Raw genomic sequence first — 20,012 nt, 5'->3', positions numbered from 1 at the left:
TCTTTAATTGATCAGGGTACGAGGACGTGGCAATGCATCTGTTAATTAGGTGCGTTATAACGGGGGTAATTTTTTCATGAATATATTTTAAATCTTTGACGCGGATGCCATCGAAACCTGGACATTTCCTCTCATTGAGGTGTTTTATAATAAAAGATACAACCTCCTCTTTGGCCTTCTGTAGTCTCATTGATAAGTGACATTTATTAATATAGCAATTATCGTCTAAAATAGGTGTGTTACACTGAAATTTGCATGTATTTTTGACATTATTTCTGAATTCAGAGGCGAATTTATTGGATACAACATTTGGCAATAATTTAAAGTGTTTTATAATTATTTCATCTATAGATTTATTTATTTTTCCACAAAGGGTATTAATAGTTGCCCAAATTTTTTTAGAATTATGAAAATTTGATTTTACCTCTTTCATAAAGTAATTATTTCTTACATTATTAATATGTTTATTTGTTTTATTTCTGTACTTATTATATAATAGTCTGTTTGCCAGATTACTTTTATCTTTAAGCCAGATATCTAATAATTGATCTCTTTTTTCACACATTTTTTCTATTCTGGTACTTTTCCATATACAAGTTTGTCTTTTACTAGTTTTAATTTTTATATTATACTTGCATTTCTCGTACACATCAGAAAATTTATCCAAGATAAAACATAAAATATCTTTAGGGTTGTCGTAATCCAAGGCCACACTCCAATTAATATTAATCAATTCATTTTGTAGCTTACAATTATCTAATTTACTAATGGTTTTGTATTGAGTGGCTTTGTTTACATACGTATTGTCGACTAGCGCGCAACCGGTTATGAAGTGGTCGGCTAAGGCATTTTTTATAACAGCTGTTTGTGCAGTGCGACAGTCGACACTACGTATAAAAATATGATCAATACATGATTTTGTTATGCACTCACCTCGCTTATCTATTCGGGTAAACTGGTTTATTCCACATTCTAGACCCAATTCACAGAGTGTGTTTAAATAATGATTTGTTATCGAAGATTTTTGTTTCAAATCGATGTTCATGTCACCTACCAGGATGAAATTATTTTTTTGCGAATATTTGTTTATTAGCCTACCTAACTCTTCGATGAACAGTCTCTTATTTGTATCAGGAGGTCTATACACAACACACAAACCAACAGTTGCACCATAGTCCGTTTTTAGCTCGCCGTTTATAGACTCGAAGTTTAGTGTACGCGAAGGTAGTCTGGTGAAGCAAATGCTCTTGTGCACATACACGATGACACCGCCTCCCTTCCTATTATCACGCAGCTGAGTCTCCATGTCGTAGTTGTCGAGCTCAAACAATGATTTCGTCCAATCAGAGATGTTTGCCTCGGTGATAATGACCAGGTGAATAGTCTGAGGGCAGTTCGTAACGACGTATTCGAGTTGAGAGAAATTCTTCAACATCTGATATTTACGTGAAGCATTGTTATTGAGTTATATGTATATGGTATATCTTCTGTGAATTCATTCCAATGTTTGTATGTATTTTCAAGTAATGTATTATCTAGAGTGTCATCCATTTAAGGTGTTATTTAATTGGCAGGGGGTAGATAATGTGATGAGGAACATCTTCAAGTTTGACTGATTAGCCATTGGTATTCAAAATATAGTGTGTGTGCTCTTATTCCTTCGCAATTTGTTGCGTAGTTGACTACTGAGTTCCAGCCTACATTTGTTTAATGACGTTGGTTAGGATGCGGTTCCGAGTAATCCGTAGTGGGCCTGAGCTTTGAAAAAAGGGAAATGTTTCCAATGAAACGGGAGCGGAGCTGGGTCGGGCGTAGCTGCTTTGCCTATTCGCAACAATTAATACTTCGAATTCTAGAAAAAACCATAGTTTTGGATTCGAGAACATTTAAAATATCATGCTGTACAGTGTACATGGAGGTTTTACAACTTTCTTTCAAACGTGTGATGAAGGAATATTTGAAAATTCCAAAGAGCTAACCAAAAAACATAAAAAACCATTTCCCTTAACATTTTATTCAATTCCAGGTGCAACAGCTTGATTAGAGGTTGTAGTGATTGCATTTGTAGATTATTTTCATGATGTTGGGTAGTGTACATACATATGTTTCTGTTCGAACTGTGGAAAACCCGCAATGTTGTAACAGATTTCGGTGATACTCTGAATATCGAAACTATAGGTTCAACAAAATAGACAGGTGTAACAAGCTAATACCAAAACAATATTCAAAACACTACTAGGCTTACAGCCCGTCGATTATAATTGGACAAGATTCTATCTGAGAAACAGCTATCGGATCCCTCATTGTCTTCTTGCCTAGACTGCGAAAAGAGAAGGGCGAGTCAAGTAAGGCGAGTAGACTTGAACAAAGTTTAATGAATACATACCTACTACGTTTCCTGATAAAAAAAAAGTAAGTATAAAGAGGAAGACTCATGTATGCTTTATTTCACTATCACTTATTCGCCTCTTGAAGAAGTTTTTTGTCATCAAAATAAGCGGATTACTACACTTGATTTTTACCCTTACAAATTGTCGTTCTGATCGTCAGTTGCACAAAGCTCCATTAAAGTTAAAGCTTCATTAAATCTATTCCTGAAACTTTATATCGTGTTGACAAAGAAAGAGTCAGCAATAAAAGTCCGTCAGCAACAATGTCAGAATTGATCTACCTAATGACTTACCATTACACTGGTTTTTCACAATAATTACGACAATGCTAAACCTCACTCAATCAGTTAGTGAGAGGTATCAGACTGTTACTGCTATGCTGCGTCAATCATGTAAGTTGCACGCGGCATGGTTCACTGCAAACTTTCTTACACAAAGTTTCTTGAGAATGAAAGACAAGTTTCGAAACTGCAATGATGTATTAAGTAGTTTTAAACTCGTTACAGATATTTGATAGATTCGACGATTAACTAGTCATATTTAAAATGCCTAGTAATTTAACATTTATGGCCTTACTACAAAAACTTAAACACCTGATTTACACCTGTCTAAAAAAATTGTGGCTGCAAAATGTACCATATGTCAACGTCATAATTTGACATTTTTTTAGACAAGGCTTAAACTGACGTTTAAAAGTTTTTGTGGAAAGACGGTTAATTTTCTAGAGTAAAAAGCATTCGTAGCAATAGTTTTTCACACCAAAAACTTATACCGAGCTAGAAAGATGTTGGGCAGGACCAGTTGTCTCATTGAGCATACTCAGTAACAATCAATGTTACATAATGATTTTTTACATGTAACTACATTGCACAGCACTTTTTAAAAGTGAACAAAAAATAAATTCTTACTACGTCATCATGCACACTTTACAGCATATAAATATGTACATACTGCATTTATTTACTACGACCAACAAAACAAACGGTCGTTTAGCTCGATATACTCTACGATAAAACTTTTACATACATTTTAAAACATCTCCTTTAAAATATGTTTTTTTGTTGAACGCTACGTAGACAAAATAATAATATACTTAAGTGATAAGCATCCATTCCCCTCACTTCCGCCCCTCCATTGTAAAATACAATCAGCATTTTTATTACGCAGAATAAGTTGCAGCACCCTTGTCTCTGACCTACCGTCCTATGCCGTTTGGTTATATTCCGTGAATACGTTTGGCTGTTGAAATATTTATTTGGTAACCTTTAGGAAAGGCTAAAAATCGACGAGTTGTCCCCTCGCTGCACAGCAAGCAGTAGTTCTTCTTCATAGTGTAGATACTATTGCAATTGTTTCCTTCCAACCTGTTTTATGAGTGTGATGTCTTGATTTCGTTATCATTGTTTAAAGATACCTTCTATCATATTATTATTACTTACTAGCTTCTGCCAGCGACTTCGTCCGCGATAAATTCGGACTTTGTGCAAAGAGAGGAAAAAATAATAAACACCAGGCTATCCAATTTATATGTTTCTTTTTTATTTAAAAGCCAATAATATTACTTTTTTTTAATTAGTGTGCGTGAAGGTGGTATAAGCGTAATAGTAGACAAATATAATCAGAAAGCTCCAAACTGTTAAGCTATCGAGACTTAGGGCGCGTTCACGCGACACGCGCACGCCCAGCGCACGCCACCCGCGTCCAACTCGCATTGAAATTTGCTAAATAAGAATTTGAGCCTTATAATGCATCAATAGATCTCAAATTGCATTTAACGAGGTTAACACGCGCACGCCATGCGCACGCCCCGCGCCCGCCTCGCGCCAACCCTGCACTCGCCCTGCCTGCGCTCTGCACCCGCCTCGCGTACGCGTTGTGATACCTGGAAGCCACTATGCCTAGTGAACGAAGTAGTCCAGTCACTAGTAGTTTATGTGGGCGCAAGGCGTGTGCGAGGCGGATGCAGCGCGTGTGCAGGTTTAAGGCGGGCAGAACGCGTGCACGGGTGCTGTGCGTGATCGGCGCGTGTCATCTGAATACGCGTGTATACTTACACGTGTTATTGTGAGCCAACCATAAAAGATAGACATATGCTGGGCTGCACACGCGACGGAAGCTTAAAAAATGAAATAGCTTCTCTCGTTTTACCCAACTTTTCCCTTCACTGCTCTGCTCCTATTGATCGTAGCGTGATGAAAAGTATTCTATAACCTGCCCAGGAGTATGAAGAATAATTGTACCAAGTTTCATTAAAATCCGTCAAGTAGTTTTTGTTTCCATAACGAACATACAGACAGACAGACAAAAAATTTACTGATTGCATTTTTGGCATCAGTATCGATCACTAATCACCCCCCGATAGTTATTTTGGAAATATATTTAATGTACAGAATTGACCTCTCTACAGATTTATTATAAGTATAGATTACATATCAGTTTTTTGACTGACAACCTTTCAACGATGACGCCATACAGCGACGTGTTGTTATACGATAAAGGACCTATTAATTAAAATACCGACTACTTACCAACATGTTCGGTCTTATTTACTTTTGTTTTCAATTTATTAATTGTCTCAAGTTATGCCGATTACGAATTAAATTGAAATTAAATAACGTTAATTTTATATTCTTTAAAGTTCAGATTCCAAACACACTATCAGGTAAGTTACATCCTGTTTCTTTATAAGTGAGTCAATAGGATTGTATTGAAATATTATACCTGCACTGATCAGTACCTACCCGTAAAGGTTTGTCTGTACCGGCAACCTGTTTCTTTATGTAAGCACCCTTAGTACAAGCTTCTGCAATTTTTTTCTGTGTTGAACATAAAAAAACACGATATCCGTGATCTTAAAAAGCAGCCTGTTTAATTAGCACCCGTTAAAAAATAAAATAAAAACATAAATAAACAAAATTCTAGTCAAAACGAATGCGTCTCTTCAGCGCTGTCAGGAGCCGCGCCGCCGCGACGCGTACCGGCAGCGGCTATCTCAAGCGCAAAGAACGAAATCAAATAAATGTACAAGAAATTATTAAGTGACTCGGGGAAACAAGCTGAATCGGGGGTCAAAGGTGTTCGTACAATCTCTTGGAAGAAGCCACTTGACGAAGCTGACCACAACAAGTGGAGAAGTCGTTTCTTCGGTACCGGCAGTCCTTTTGGAAGTGGAAAATTTCTATGGCCGGTTATACGCATCGCATGCATCTCGACCTGATCCCGGAAATGAGGATTCTAGAGCCACATTAACACGCCATTTTACCGAAGACCTGCCAGAAGTCAGCAGTGGCGAAATCGAGGTCGCTCTGAGACAGCTCAAAAATGGAAAAGCCCCTGGCGAGGATGGCATTACAACACGCTGCAGGACCTACAACAGATGCTGAACGACCTGGCTGAATCTTCTCTACGCATCGGCCTACGGATGAACTTGGACAAAACCAAGGTCATGTTCAATGAACATGTTCTACCGGAACCGATTGCGATACAGGGCGCCGTTCTCGAAGTTGTTCGGAAATATGTATACCTTTTTTTTTTTTAAAGACGTAAAATCATCAAATGACCCCTCCCGCTGTGGGTTAGCAGCGGTGAGGGAGTGTCAGACTCTTACTGACTAAAATCGTCGTGTTCCTTCATAGACCTTTTATGTACCAGGGCCGCGGTATCTCTTTCGAACAACCCGCAGCCCCGGCAGGCCTTGGCCCTGCTGGGCCCCGCTGGGGTTGCTGACATCTCTTTGAGGAGCGCGTGGAACAACGCGCGCCGTCGACACGGGTCTGTCGTCTAGAAAGACAGAGGGACGATGAGCCACCCGAACTCACCGCCCACAGACCCACGCCTACGGTGGCCGGGAGTCATCTCGCGACACCCGGCGCCCATGGTGTCTACCTGGTCCAGCGCGGCGGCCGGGATGAGAGGTTCGAACTCTCTGGCGTTCCGCCTCCTCCTTCTCGAGCATGACCGCTTCGCAGAAGGAGGCGACGGCATCCCATTCCCTCTCGCCCCGGACCATGGCCTGAACCAGGGCCGGACGCGAGAGGTCGCCGCCGCCCAAAGCCTCGACGAGGACCCGGCGGTGCCCTTCCCAAGCGGGGCACACCTGGACTGTGTGGTCCACCGTGTCCTCGGGGCTGTCCGCACAATGGTGACACCCGGGCGCCTCCTCGCGACCGATGCGGTGCAGGTACCTCCCGAAACAACCGTGTCCGGTGAGGACCTGCGTCATGCGGTACGTGAGGGCGCCGTGACTCCTCCCGAGCCAAATATGTATACCTCGGGCAGACATTGCAGTTAGGTAGAAACAACTTTGAGGACGAGGTGAATAGGAGAATTCAGTTGGGTTGGGCTGCATTTGGGAAGCTACGTCGAGTCCTAACATCGTCGATCCCACAGTGCGTAAAGACAAAAGTCTTCAATCAGTGCGTCCTACCTGTCATGACTTACGGAGCCGAAACGTGGACACTGACGGTACGGCTGGTCCACAAGTTTAAAGTCGCTCAGCGGGCTATGGAAAGAGCTATGCTTGGCATTTCTCTGAGGGATTGCATCAGAAATGAGGTAATCCGTCAGAGAACCAAAGTCATCGACATAGTCCACCGAATCAGCAAGCTGAAGTGGCAGTGGGCTGGCCATATTAGCCAAAGAACCGATAACCGTTGGGGTAAACGAGTTCTAGAGTGGAGACCACGCCTCGGCAAACGTAGTGTAGGACGTCCTCAGACACGGTGGAGTGATGACTTGCGCAAGACGGCTGGCAGGAGCTGGATGCGAGCAGCCGAAAATCGATCTCAGTGGCGTGCACTTGGAGAGGCCTATGTCCAGCAGTGGACTGCTATAGGCTGATGATGGGGGAAACAAGTACCTCAGCTGATTTGTGTGCCACTATTTTACTATGAAGGTCGTATAAACAAGCTATTTGTTCTTTATGAAATAAATAATATCTGAGGCACATGTGCGGTCATCGCCATCACTCACGATCATGTTGGCAGCCTTTTCCCGCCCACAAAGTATAAATCAAGTAGTGTAACCTTCGGCAAACCACGAAATGACTTTCTTGCTACACTTTTTTGCAATAGTATTAACTAACAAAGATGTTCTCTCATTTGTTTCTTTTAGTTTTGATGTACAAAGGTAATAAGCTAGTTCATCGGCCAGTTACAGCAACAGAGATGGATGCTTGTATCAGTATATTGGCCAACTATAGACTTTCTACTAACAATAACAGTAAAAGTGTAGCGGAAAATCCGCAGAACTTCCTATTTCCTAACTTTGGATAAGCGAGGCAGCAAACAACTGTAGTAAAAAATTACGTAGGTCCAACAACAGACACCATTATGTCTTAATCCATTCAGAATTTACACAGATATAAGAACATGAAGATACCACCTTGCATTAACACATACCAAAACCGCGAAAAGGTAACCTTCTTTGTAGTTGGGTAAAAAAGAACGTAACGAATGATGCCGTTCAAAAAACCTACTGCATAAGAATGTTCAGATTACAATTTAAGCATTGTTTTCTTTGGTTCTGTAAATAACTTGATAACGTATAGGTGACGCTCTTCACGTCGGTGACGTTCTTCGTCACTTAAAATATTTTTCTTCCCATACAGCTGTATTATTTACCTTCCGTTGAAGTGTGCCAAATATTCAGCCCGGAGGGTGAATTTAGTTGGCACAGTCCCCACTATCCTACACAAGAAGCAACTATCGCCTAGTTGGCAATAGGCCCACAGAACTCCCTCATATACAAAAGGCGTACCTACACAAAAAGGCTCATTTGTTAAAGTTTCGTTATGTTACATGTGCCTGTGATAAACAAACATTAGGTACTGTGTTTTACTAATATTTTTAAATCACTTGGTCCTTTTAATGAAAGAGAACCCAGAAATCTTAAAGTTTCTTATTCCAAAGACAATAATAGCGCAAAATATACACGCTTCTATTTTTGAAGTTTGAAGAAGTTAAACAAATTAGTCTATTCAGCAGACTACGTAGAGTGGATGCGGCGGTGCACAGAATAAAAGCCGGGGATTAAATTGCTTTTGAGAGTACCTTGAATTGTATGAACAGTCACCGCAATTGCTTTTAGCAAAAGCCTGAAAATAGTCATAAGCTCGTGTACTGCAACTTGTTATAATATCTCCGAGGATTTGTGTCTTTTTCACTAGACAAGTGAGGTTATATTATGAAAGGGAATGCTGTGATTTAGCACGACGACGTCTATGTAAAATAGTGTAGCTCGCAAGAATTTTCATTGTCATGAAAATGTTCCAGCTGATTTTGAAACATTGGGAAAATGATTATTGTTCACGTGAATTTCCTTCTATGTTGCTTTCGAATACTTTATTAGAACATTTTTAAGCCAAGAAATATTTTCCACAGTTCGGCCCGCATTGACATGGATAGAGATAAATTCGCTTATCGCTTTGCGAACCACGAACTACCGTCGCAGCAGGTACTACAAATCGATGCCGGGACTATAGATCAATCTCTTATAAATGGAGGTATTCCCCTTGGCGTGTTTATATTGAACCAAGCGAAACGAAAGGCATCACGTGAGAACGTTTATTTTAGAACTCGCCATGAATTTAATGAAGTTTTACTCTGAGATTTTTTATTATTCTTTAGAAAGTTATTTTTATTTCATAATGGTTCTTTTCACCTTCGACCTAATTCAATAAATATTTTTTTTGTATTAAGCAATTAATATACTACCTATGTATGTAAAAAAATCTTATGGGTATTGAGGAATTCAGATTTTGCAGTCTGCACTTTTAAAGCTTATGTCTGAGTATCTGTAGCTGACAATGATGACCTGATAACCCATCTGCATTACAATTACTTATCTTGTTATTATAGGATGTTATTAAAAAGAAGTACTTTCTTGAGTTTCAAGAAAGAACAGAAAAGTGGGCAAACATAGTAGATATACTTATATAAGTAAAGAGCCAATTTTCGTCATCTTTTTACAAAACGGCTTAGTTTCGGAATACTTCATAAAACAAATTGCGGAGCTTTTAGTAATAGATATTTTGAATACATTTTGCCTGACTGACACAATAACTTCTACTTCTATAATGATGCGCAGATACTGTTACGGTACAGTGCAGGTCCACTGCATCGTATACTAAGTAATTAAGAGACTGTGGGCTCCATTATGCTCTAATGGTAGAATCAAATTTACTCCAGTGATGTGGAAAAACGAGGGACTTTATAATTACTACTAGCAGTCTTCCGCGTGCAATTTTTTTCCGTCGTAAGGGAAATCAAATTATGTAACTAAAACTAAACTAAACGGACTTTCACATTTATAATATAGGTAATAGGATATCATTAAGTACTTCTAAAGAAATTACGTAGATTCAGGGATTAAAGGTAGTCGGTGAACTACGTAAAAAGTCGTAGAGTTGGCAACACTGGTCGCGCGTGCGCCGTGCGGCTCGGGAGCATTGCGGCGGAGCGTAGACGAGCGCTTCGGATCGGGGCGCATCGCGGCGAAGCGCAGAGCTTTTGTAGACCGTATGTCAAGGTAGTTAAGGTTTATATTGAATTGTTGTCTTCAAATGCGCTCCGACGCGCTTCCAACGATTTGCGCTGGGCCTTAGAGATAGACATATGCTGTCAAGTATTGTTTTTTAGAACTTTTAAAGGGAAATATTTCTGTCATAAATCATTTTTGTGGAACTTTAACCGTTTACTCAGCGCACGCAGTTGAATAAAGAATCTCCCGATTTTGATACATTATTCATTACTTCTCTGCTCCTAAGTCTAGGAATTGTATACAGCTCCTAGGAAATGTATACAATTCCGTAGCTATGTAGGAAATGTATTAAATATTCTTTCAATAATTATTTTATACATACATATCCTGGGAAATGTATACATTTCCTAGGCATTGTATAAAATTCCAATATCGTGTTAGGAAATGTATAAGAACAATGGTTCCTGTCGGGTTCCTATCTGGCAGAATTGGCGTACTATGAAGATGGTAGAATTTTATTCGGATTCATTTTATTTAGCACTAGCTTCTGCGCGTTCGCGTTAGATTCGGACTTTGTGCAAACTGTAAGCTGTCGAGAGTTATACATGTCATTGTGAGTCAACCATAACAGATAGACAAATGCTGTCATGGGATATTTTTACATCATTTCAAGGAGAACATTTCCGTCATACATGGTTTCTGTGTAGCTTTAATCATCAAGGCTGCACACGCGACGGAAGCTTAAAAAATGAAGTAACTTCTCTCGTTTTCCCATCGTTCCCCTTCACTGCTCTGCTCCTTTTGATCTTAGCGTGATGAAAAGTATCCTATAATCTGACCAGGAGTATGAAGAATAATCGTACCAAGTTTCGTTAAAATATGTCAAGAAGTTTTTGTTTCCATAACGAACATACAGACAGACAGACAGACAGACAGACGGTCAGACTGACAGAAAGACAGACAAAATTTTTAAGTATGTATGTATCGATCAATAATCACCCCCTGATAGTTATTTTGGAAATATATTCCATATACAGAATTGACCTCTCCACAGATTTATTATAAGTATAGATATAGATATTGCCATCACCTTCAATTAAAAAACGTTGTATTCAAAATTGAAGTTAATGACAGAAACGAATCGCTGCAAAACCGACTCCACGTAGTCTTGTCTGCCCTACCCCTAGAGTGCGATTCAAATCCGCGAGGCGGCCTGCGAGCTGAGGCGCAGGTAGTTTTAACGCTCGCCTCCGCCGGCCGGCCAGCAAGCCGAAGGTGCGGTGGTGAGCGTGAAAACCATCTGCGACGATAAGCTCGCATGGGACCGCCGGAGCCCCGCAGCGCCGGAGCATTGACAGAAGCCATGCTTGCTGCATGTTTGCTTTCATGGTGCATGCCTTCTTGCATACTTCGCTTCAATCAGGTAGAATTGCGCTCGATCCGATAATGCAATACCCTCGCCACGCTATCCCCCGATTACCCTTGATATCTTAAATATACATTTCCGATTACTATTTAGGATATGTATGAATTTCCTAGGAAATGTGTCTAATGTAATTTATTTTTCATCCCACCATCTCGGAAAGAGTAGTTTTAACCTTTGATATCTGAGCGCAAAAGCCGTTTTTATCCTCTAGAGCGGCAAAGTGATTTGAATTTAGAACATCGTGTGCAATACTCCATTTGTGACAATCTTGATAACACTTTTCAAACAAATACATATTAAACAAATAAAATGCTGCTTAAAATAATTATTCAATTAATTAAGTAATTTTTATTATTGTTTTTACATAGATTTTAAACCTCGATTCATTTTTACTGAGTTTTCAAATAAATGAACTTTGATAGGTACTTCTTTTTAATTTGATACTCATATGTGCGCGCCATTTTGTTTTTTTGCATTTAGAAATTTCCTCGATGAGGTGGGTTGAAAAGTGACGTGTTGCACTCGAGTGCAAAGATTGCTCATCGCAATCAAAAGATCGCTCAGGATTCTAATTATTGAAACTTTAGAATCCTTCGCTTGCTCGGTAATCAAAATTGAGCACGCGGTTAAAAAGCAACTTTGCACTCTTGTATAACAAATAACTATTACACATTTCCGGGCGGTTTTAGGAATTATATAGATTTCCTAGGAATTGTATACTATGACGGATTACATACATTTTCGTTAACATATATATAACCGACAATCTTCCTCGATAAATGGGCAATCTAACACTGGAAGATTTTTTTAAATCGGATCAGTATTTCCTGAGATTAGCGCGTTCAAACAAACAAACAAACTCTTCAGCTTTATAATATTAGTATACCTCTAGATTATGTCTAAGATTTATTTGTGACTTCTTTATATTGATAGGACCCGATTGTAGAGGTTATTGTAATATTACAAAGGTATTCATGAACGATACCGCAAAACCGTTGTATTTACAACGAAGCGAAGGTAAGTTCTCCAACTTTTATTTTTATATATGCATTAATATTTAGTTTCAGTATAGCTATATATAGCTATTATAGCTGTACCTACTTTGTAAAAGTAGATTAACATATTCCTACCCAGTAATCGTGACGTTTATATTCTAGAAGCTGTTCGTAGGGGATCAATTTTATTGGTCTGCCACAATCCCTGCAGAGAGTTGTAACATCATAATTCGCAGGAAAACTGGTTCTATGGCAAGCACTGGCTTGTAATAAGCATCTTTTTCTCCAGGCGAGTGAAGTTTTCTCAGTCCTTGTTTCCCCAAAATTCCTCGAAAAAGAAAAACGATAATCATCAATGAACAAAAATAAATATACAGTGTATTAAAAAATAAGTATTTTGAAAAAATATAACGGTGAATATTTTACAAAATGAACGGTTTATGACTTTCACCTAATATAAGCCTAAACCCAGTAACGTGTTCAAAGCAAAATTAAGTTCACTTAGACAAGACAAAAAGTTTGAAGTTGTGCTAAGCCGAGGCGAAGCTGTAGCGAGGCGGATTAAGTTCCTTCGAAGCCAGACAAAGGCACACTTCAGAACACTTTGCAGCTAAACTTAGCGAACACTATTCTCGTAAGTATAACAGATGAACATTAGCATGTAACTACCTATTGGCTAGATACATTTATGGTAGTTTAAATTACGCATAGGTACCAATTTTTATCAAATCAAATCAAATCAAAACGTTTATTCGCGTTCGTGACGCACACACAAAAACGAATACATATATAAGCTCACAAAAATAAAACAAAACAGGAATGAAAACGAAAAAAAAAAGAGAATGGGAAAAGGAAAATATGCGTCACGATCACGCGAAATGGCCCTCGCTCAGCATATGCAGCGACCCTATGCGAGACAGAGTTGCGGCGCTGGTTTTCAGCGATGGCCAACACTAACATGTGACGTCAATCGGTGTGTAACCTTAACTAAGTATATACATACTAAGTGTGTAATATATATTTATAAAATATAATATACTGCTATAAAAACATACTAAATATAAATAGAAAAAACTAACTAACATAACAACATTCTGAACGAATGTGAATGGAAGTGACACTTGACGTGCTTCACAAAATTCTATAATTAGCTATGGTCAAAGCCGTTCACCAATGACCATACACACACAATGCAAACTATTTACGAATTACGTAATGGCGACGAGTGCTTATCAACAATTATTATGCAAGGCATCATTGTGTTCAAATTGTGGAAATGAGTGTCTGAAATGGTGTTATGAAAGAAAAATAAAATAAAATAACGTATTAAGTGTGAACGAGTATGCAGGTCGATCGTAATCCTGCTACCAGGATGGCGTAGGTAAGTGACAATTATTGTATATTTTTCTTTTTTATGCCTAGGCACGCCACTTCCTTGAATTATAAATGAATATTTGTACATATAAAGTTATAAAATAGGACTGACACAAATACTAATCTAGAAATTGACATACTTACCATTGAATTGAATATAAATTGTGATTACAAAATTAAAGAATTGAAATAAACTTTGAATTAAAATTGCAGACAAAAATAGAGGAAATGACAGAGAGATGAGGAAAAAAGTTTGACCAGAGCAGATGCTCCTCCATACCGAAGAGAATGATTCAAAAGCAGCCCACACCGCAGGAAGTGATCCCCAAACCAAAGCATGTGTGCCATGAAACCTGAGGTATGGAATAATATTATGGATTAAAACTAATTACATGGTCGTCCGTGCGCTACCAAGTACAGACCCGTTGTCAGTTTCTCCGTACAATTTTAATTCGCTAAAGTTGTTTAAAGTAACTTATTTGTTGTAAAGTATTTACATTTACGAAGAACAATATGTGAGTGACATTCTGTGAAAAAGTTAAAGCGATACATGTAGTGGAACTATCTCAAAACATCATTTTATTTAAATAACGAACTTGTTTTGAACTAAAAAAGTGAGCGTCGAAGTGAACTTTGGACTGTGTCATAACGGTACCAACCAACTCCGCAACCACATCGGCAAGTCGACCCAACAAATTGCTAGGACAGAAACAGAAATTTCGCCACTGTCAATAACGCATGCTTGGCGCAGTGGCTACGACGCCTGCCTCGGATACTGCGGACTGAGTTCAATTCCGGCCAGACACCAGAGATTTTTTGTCTATCCAAAACACTTTATTTTTGATTTCTTTGTCAAATATTGGAAACCCCGATTTCTAAACAAAAACATTCCGCAATAAAATTTGTTACCTTATTTTATTCGAATAATTTTTGCTGATACTCTGTTTGGTCACGACTGTTTACAATGCCGTTAAAAAGAACTCCTCCTACCTCGCCAGCGGTTTCGGAGTCTACAAACAAACATAGTAATCAAACGCAGCCATGCCTCAGCTTCTCAAGTAAATCAAATGACTCAACAATGGCGAACGTTAACACACATAAGAGGAAAAAGGGGAATGATGGCGAAATTGAATTTGAAGAAAGGCACCCTGTTCATCACCTGTTACAGCGCTCGGAAATCATAGAGATCATTAGAACCGAAATAAGTTCCGCAATCAAGAATGCCCTATCTAATGAATTCGCTTTCATGAAAGAGGAAATCCTTAGTTTCGAACAATCTATTAAGTTTATGAACGCCGAATTTGAAGACATGACGGCTAAATTTAAAGAGTGCAACGAGGAAGTAAAATCTCTGCGAAGTGAAAACAGCTGCCTACTAAAAAGGATAACAGACATGGAAGCTAGAATTGGACAATTGGAACAAGATGCCAGACAAAACAATATAGAAATCCATTGTTTACCTGAACATAAACGAGAAAACTTGGTAAATACTGTAATGCAACTTAGCAACGTTGTGTCCTATCCTCTTACTGAAAATGAAATACTATCATGCTCTAGAGTACAAAAGCTAAACGCATCCACTAGCCAACCAAGAGCAGTTATTTGCAAACTACCAAGCAAAATTAAGCGCGACAATCTGCTTGGGGCAATCTCATTATATAACAGATCAAACCCCAATAACAAATTGAACACGAAGCTCCTGGGCTACGGAGACAAATTATCCCCCGTATATGTAAGTGAACACCTCACCAAGGCTAATAAGTCATTGCATGCAGCCACCAGGATAGCAGCCAAGGAGAAAAAGTATAAATTCGTGTGGGTCAGAAACGGAAGAGTTTTCGTCAGGAAGGAGGAAGGTTCTACAGTACGTACTATAACCAGTTTAGAATGTCTGAAAAAACTAGACTAGTCATTTTGTTTCAATTATATTCTGCCACTGCCTGTGTAGTACTAGTAATTATATAAATTCAGTGAATTAATATTCTATTACCAAAATTCAAGAAGTATCCGTGGAAAGTTAGATACAATCTATTTGAATGTGCTAACAATGAATGTTCATATAATTGTTCTTACTGAAACATGGCTGAATGAAAGTGTGTTAGACTCAGAAATCTTAGATAACCGTTACCAAATTTTTAGGAGAGATAGGCAGTCGGGAACTTTTTCTGGGGGTAGGGAAGGAGGTGGCGTGCTAATAGCAGTTATTAAATCTATAAATGCGTATAGAAATAAATCTTTTGAGTCTTGTTGCGAGGACCTATGGGTAACATTAGACTTACCAACTAACTCTACTCTTAAAACATCTAAAAGAATCCACTTATGTGCGACTTACTTGGCTCCACCAGTAAATATTAATTTAATAACCTACTTCACGAATAAAGTTAGTAGTGCTATTAACGATGATTCTGTCATTATTATAGGTGACTTCAACTTAGGTAACATTAAATGGACCAAATCGTCTGCTCATCAACATGCGGAACCTAATGTTGACACAAATAATATCGGTAAAGTTTTTTTAGAATTCTTATCTTCTAATGACCTATACCAGTATAACGCTATAGAAAACAAACAGAATAGAATTTTAGACCTAGTCATATCCAATTTGATTTATCCGATTAAGGTCACGCGGTCCTGTGACGTCATATCTAAAGTAGATGATTTTCACCCGCCATTGCAGATTGCCATTCATCTCAACCTTCCCAAACCGCTTACGAATAAAAAGACTATGATTTACAAATTCAAAAACGCGGACTATCACAAAATCAGAAAACGTCTAGAAGAAATAAATTGGAATATTGTTTTAAAATCAGATACTATTGATACGGCTGTTGATAATTTTTATTTAGTATTACGAGAGATTATTGCTGAATCCGTTCCTCGACGGAGTGCAATTAAAAATTTGTATCCAATTTGGTACAACAGTAACCTAATTAAAATGTTGAAAGAAAAAGAAAAATGTCGACAAAGGATGAAAAAATACAAAAACAAACGAGATGAATATGAATACTTACTTCTTAAGGATCGATCATCCCGTAAAATAAAAGAATTATATCAAAAGTATTTACAAAATGTTCAAAATAATATAATTAAGAATCCCAAATATTTCTGGTCTTATATAAAAAACAAACGCGACGCTAAGAGCATTATTCCGAGACACATGAGGCTCAATAATAGTACTGCAACCGATGGCTTGAGCATTGCTGATTTATTCGCGGAGAACTTTGCTTCAGTTTATAGCCCTATCTCTAATATTGTACCGAACCCTACATACATCCATAACACCTGCAATAGCAACAACTTACATCATGTAACGCTATCTAAAACAAGCATACAGAGAAAACTTAAAAACTTGGATATAGCTAAGGGCTCGGGCTCTGATGGGATACCTCCGTTATTTATCAGGGAGTGTGCTGAACTTTTGTCAGAACCATTGTGTATGATTTTCAATCGGTCGTTGTCTGAAGGGATTTTTCCAAGGATCTGGAAGGAAGCCATCGTGATTCCAATTCTAAAATCAGGTGATAAAACTGATATTTGCAACTACAGGCCTATCAGTATATTGCCTACGTTAGCAAAGGTTTTTGAATCTCTTTTGTGTCCTATTTTGAACTGGCATATTAAAAGCTCAATAACGGAGCATCAGCATGGTTTCTTTAGAAACAGATCTACAGCGACAAACTTGGTTACCTTTGTCGAGAGAACTTTAGCCTATATGAGCAATGGTAAAGAAGTCGACGCTGTCTATAGTGATTTCAGCAAAGCTTTTGACAAGGTTGACCACGGTGTGTTGCTGCAAAAGCTCGAAACCACTTTCGGTGTTCACGGCCCACTTCTAAAATGGTTTGAGTCATACCTGGTTGGCCGAACCGCAAGAGTTGTAGTTAATGGACACTCATCCCGCAGCTTTGCACCTACATCTGGAGTACCACAGGGGTCTCATCTGGGCCCAGTACTATTCAACATGTTCATAGACGACATTAAACACTCTATACGTAACTCTCATTTTGAAATGTACGCCGACGATTTAAAGCTGTATAGGGTTGTTATGACCAAACATGATGAGTCACTCTTACAAGAGGATATTGATAGGCTCTGTGTGTGGTGTGAGAAGAACAGTATGATGATGAATGTTGCCAAGTGTTATCACGTAAAATTTTCACGTAAAAAACACAAATTTGATTCATCATACAAAATGAATAATCAAGTTTTAAGTAAAGTATCTGAAGTCAAAGATCTGGGTATAACCATTGATTCTGAAATGAAATTCAACACTCACACAGATCTTACGATTAACAAGAGCAACAGAATGCTAGCTTTTCTTAACCGTAGTACAAAACAATTTAGAAATTTGGCAGCACTCAAAACTTTGTTTTTCGCATTAGTTCGTAGTCATATAGAATATTGCTCCATCGTATGGTACCCAGTACATAAAATACACATTGAACGCATCGAAAGAATCCAAATAAAATTTATAAAAAGACTCTCTTATGTAGCAGGTATAAAGAAAGCAATCAAAGACTACGAAGACAGACTAAAGCATTTCAAAATGAACTCTTTACACTGGCGTAGAAAGTTTGCGGGTCTTATGTTCTTGTTTAAAATATTAAATCAAAGAGTGGACTGCCCAACACTTCTGGCATCCATTAACATTAACATACCCCGAACGTCGGCTAGGCTGCATAACTATAAGCCCTTCGCTCCTAGTGGCCGTAAAACAAAGTATGGTAGTAACGCTCCTCTTACCTATATTCTCAGACATTGTAACGAAATTTTTCATGACTGTAACTTCGACATATTTTCAAACAGCCTCAATAGCTTTAAGAAATCTGTACTTACCCACATGTAGTTTTAATTTTAAGTTTATTTAATTTTAAGTTTATTTAATTTTAAGTCAATTATTTTTATTTTTTCATTCAATTTTATTCTGATAACATATAGATACATGAAATCAATATTATTTAATTTAATTTAATCAATTTAATTTAATGCATGATGTTATAATTCTAATTTACCAATTCATTATAATTTAAGCAACTAAGCATATTATTATTATTGTATTGTGAGAATCTTTTGTAATGTTGTGCTTACCTTTAATTTAGATACATGCAATGCTATCTTATATGTGAATGATGGATTACCATGAATGTCTGTGTGTGTATTTAGTTGGTTTGCCTTAAATAAATAAATAAATAAATAAATAAATAATTTGTTCTTGTAATAACAGATTTTTGAGCTTTGTTTTAAAAGAATGTTTTGTTTTCAGGCATCGAAATGGGGGAGGGAGATCATTCCAGCAGCGCGTGGCTGCAAACTTGAAGCATCCTCTGAAAGCCGTAGTGCGATGCGTGGGAACGGTCAGCGGACACACTATGGAGCGAAGACCATGCTTTATCTGGCTTTGTTTCCAGGTCAGCTTTTTGAAAAGATATTCTGGTGTTTGAGCCCTAACAGTACCAAACAACAGATTGGCCAAATGAAGTTTTCTCCTGGCAGCCATCTTTAATAGTTTTAGTTCATTAATGTATGGGGTAACATGACTTCTACGTGGAATATTTATACAATAACGAACACAGGCATTTTGAATACGTTTATTGTAATCTCTATAAGTTCGTGTGTGTTTTACCGTACCTAATCACATTAAATCCTATCACATATACTTTATGATATTCTTTAACCAAATCCATTCATTGGTTAAGCTACAGGAGTCATTTTTAGGGTTCCGTACCCAAAGGGTAAAATTGGACCATATTGTTTTCGCTCCTCTGTCCGTACGTCCGTCCGTCTTTCACCAGGCTGTATCTCATGAACCGTGGAGTTGAAATTTTCAAAGATGATGTATTTCTGTTGCCGCTATAATAACAAATACTGAAAACTAGAATAAAATAAATATTTTGGGGGGCTCCCATACAACAAACGTGATTTTTTGTTCATTTTTTCTCTGCTACGGAAACATTCGTGCGCGAGTCCCAGTGCACTAGTCGTAGTTTACAACATAGGGAGAGGAGGCAACTTAGACCCGAGAGAAGGCCGACTGTCAAAAAAAAATATTCAATTCAATTCTTTATTTCAGACAAGTTTTTTTTTTATATTTTCCAAAGCCACCGTCAGTCAAACTTCTTAGTAGTCAATCGTTCATACTCACTGCAAGGTAGCACACAAAGTGTCAGCCTTTATAAAAAAACGTAGCTGGCGTTTGCTGGCTCTCGATTTATTAATTCTTGGTAATTTCATCCGCAAAGATAACAAATCTAAAGTGAAGGAACCCTTGAACAATACAAAGAAGTATTAGTAAGTAGCAATGATGCATGCATAGCTTGATATATTTCTGGGTCGCGGTTGCATGAGTCG

At 38.1% G+C, this 20,012-nt stretch overlaps 1 long non-coding RNA gene across 1 annotated transcript; it reads left to right on the top strand.

The window, feature by feature from the left end:
* Nucleotides 1-13,262: 13,262 nt before the first annotated feature.
* LOC124645212 lies at nt 13,263-19,320 on the top strand. Its single transcript, XR_006986181.1, has 3 exons — nt 13,263-13,671; nt 13,878-14,022; nt 18,928-19,320. It is a non-coding gene; the product is annotated as an uncharacterized LOC124645212 (long non-coding RNA).
* The last annotated feature ends 692 nt before the right edge of the window (nt 19,321-20,012 follow it).

The sequence above is a fragment of the Helicoverpa zea genome, chromosome 31 (genome assembly GCF_022581195.2).
Source record: "Helicoverpa zea isolate HzStark_Cry1AcR chromosome 31, ilHelZeax1.1, whole genome shotgun sequence".
In the NCBI taxonomy this organism is placed as follows: domain Eukaryota; kingdom Metazoa; phylum Arthropoda; class Insecta; order Lepidoptera; family Noctuidae; genus Helicoverpa; species Helicoverpa zea.
This window is presented reverse-complemented; position numbering and strand designations above follow the sequence as displayed.